The sequence below is a fragment of the Pygoscelis adeliae genome, unplaced genomic scaffold (assembly GCF_000699105.1).
Source record: "Pygoscelis adeliae isolate BGI_AS28 unplaced genomic scaffold, ASM69910v1 Scaffold404, whole genome shotgun sequence".
Taxonomy (NCBI): Eukaryota; Metazoa; Chordata; class Aves; order Sphenisciformes; family Spheniscidae; genus Pygoscelis; species Pygoscelis adeliae.
The window spans coordinates 983,286-985,630 of record NW_008824598.1 but is presented as its reverse complement, the minus strand read 5'-3'; the positions used below and the strand labels follow the sequence as shown (position 1 = coordinate 985,630).

The 2,345-nt window shown below is 41.4% G+C and overlaps 1 protein-coding gene across 1 annotated transcript in view; it reads right to left on the bottom strand.

Moving 5' to 3' along the window:
• The window catches only part of LOC103915497 (ERC protein 2-like), a gene marked incomplete at its 3' end in the record, with an annotated part of 82,016 nt that extends 80,674 nt beyond the window's left edge, over positions 1-1,342 (bottom strand). Inside the window, exon 1 of the mRNA XM_009322332.1 lies at positions 1,105-1,342. The remainder of the gene's footprint in view (positions 1-1,104) is intronic.
• Positions 1,343-2,345: the final 1,003 nt, after the last annotated feature.

The window sequence follows — 2,345 nt, the reverse complement described above, 5'->3', positions numbered from 1 at the left end:
GACCTTCCCCCCTTCCCCGCCCTTCGAAGGAAGGGGGAGCCGGAGAAGGGCCTGCTCTCGGTGGAGCTGCCGGGAAGGGGTTGCGTACGAGGTGGCCGTCCTGGACATGCACATGGGAGATGGGGGCACGGGGATAGGAAATAAAAACAAATCCCAAACAAGCAAATAGTTAAGTGAAACCACTGATTTAAAAAGCCATCCAGAAAACTAACCCTGACAAGTAGGATTTGCCCTCCTCTTGACTGCACTTATTGGCCATGCTTATTTGCAAAGAGCTTGTATCTGCCAATGCAAGTGGTCGGTTGGTGTGTCCATCAAAAGGGAAATATCAATTCGCCGCTAAGGGAGTAGATTCCCATCCATCCATCACAAGGCTTAGCAGGTAGACGCCTAGAAATCAATCACACACTAATAAAAAAAAAATATATATATATTCCTTCTCCATCACATTACTAGTCTAGTGCTCTCAGCAAAATATATATGTATCCTTGATGAATACATGCATGGATTTCATCATATGCACCAGTCTTGGCCAACATAAAATGATCTTTTAAAAAAAAAAAAAAAACACCACACAGCATCATAAATGAGGGACCCCAGTAAGTATTCATTAATTATATAACTGAAAAATAACATCCTGTTAGTTTCTGGTTTCCACTCGCCAGACACTAGAAGGGAACAGAAATCTCTCACCTTTTTCCTGACACAATTTTTAAAACACCAAACATTATCCAGTATTTAGGTATAAAGCTAGGAATTTCCAAAGCTCATCAATTCTATTCTAGAAAACTTTAACATCAACAATAATATTTTTAAACACTGGCCACAAAAAAAATGAGACTCCTATGGCTGCTTTTAATAGAAATTGTAAGAGGTTTCTGGTTGATGATTCTGTAGGGAGAGGCACTCTGTTACCAGAGTAAGATGTGCACTTGGTCCCATTTATTACAATGTATTTCTAAAGCAATATAAAAAGCCTGTTCTGTGAATTCATTTCCAGTTTCAGCTACCAGACAGTTGTAGAAAGCAATAGACAGCAATTTCCTTAATCCCAATAAATTTACAGTAATGTATTACAGCCATATTCTTGTTTAAGCTTCTCACCTTTCAAATCATTGCATCTGTCTTTCGTCCTCACATGGATTTTACAACATCACGTTTAGCTGACATCTCATTTGCGCGGAGGAAGGAGGCAGCAGGGAGAGCCGGAGCAACGGAACACCTACGAGGGAAGGAAAAGAGGGAACCTGCTGCAGTCGGGGGAGGCTTGCGTGGTCCTGTCCCTCGTCTTTCTGTCCCTCAGCGAGTCTCCCTCAGTCAGCTGCGAGCCTGGCAGTCTGGGTTGCCAGTCCCTGACTCAACATTCCCAGCATTCCCGAGGAGCTGGGGCTTCATCAGCGCCGAGCGGCCTGCCGCCGGGGGCAGCAGCAAGCTCTCCGACAGCAGGCAGAGAGCGCTGGCAGCAGCAGCACACGTACTGCAAGCCCATGGATTTCTCAGAGCGTTTGTCTCTCTCATTCATTGCAAACCCATGGGTTCCAGTCCCCACCCAGTAAACGCCTGAAAGGAAAGTGTGTTACTCATTGTGAAATAGCCTAAAAATACACCTATGCCTGCGTAAAACTGCAGAGGCAAAATTGCTTTCTTGTCCCTATTCACCAAAGGCCAAAATTGTTCAAAGCCACGTTCTTAAGAACATGATATCTAAAATCCATTACTATATATGTGTACATACACGGGGGGGGGAGGGGGAGGGAACACCTCTAAATCTGTGTTTTGGCTTAAGTGTAAAAGTAATTAAAGACGACATCCATATTTGTTTGTGGTTTTAAAAAAATAGTATGCAGGAAAAAAAAGCAGGAGATTAGCTATTATGTGAAGCCTGAAAGCCTTTTTCATCAGAAAACTGCAAACTGCATTAAAAATTACTCCTGAGATTTTATTTAATTAGTTTTGTATTAAGAGGAGTGAAGGAAGCTTTTATAAATATCACTGACTTCACATCCTAAGAAATGAGGGGTTTTCCCCCCCTTCTATTTTTCCTTCTTCTCAATTTTTTTGAGTTTAATTGCTGTTGATACAATTATAACTGATCACCCTCAGTCCTTAGCTTCAATGCAACTTCATACCCTACCCTACACAAAATTTCACAAATGTATTTTAGCTGCCTCTTCTTAACCTCATTGCTGTAACAATGTTAAGAAGCATTTCAGTTGTTTTACTGTAATCTGTATTTTATTCCTCTCTTGCCCACATATGCACCTATACATGCCACTATTAAACATTATCGATACAAACAGCTTTTATGCAATTACTATTAAAAACTATGTCTAATGAAATTGATT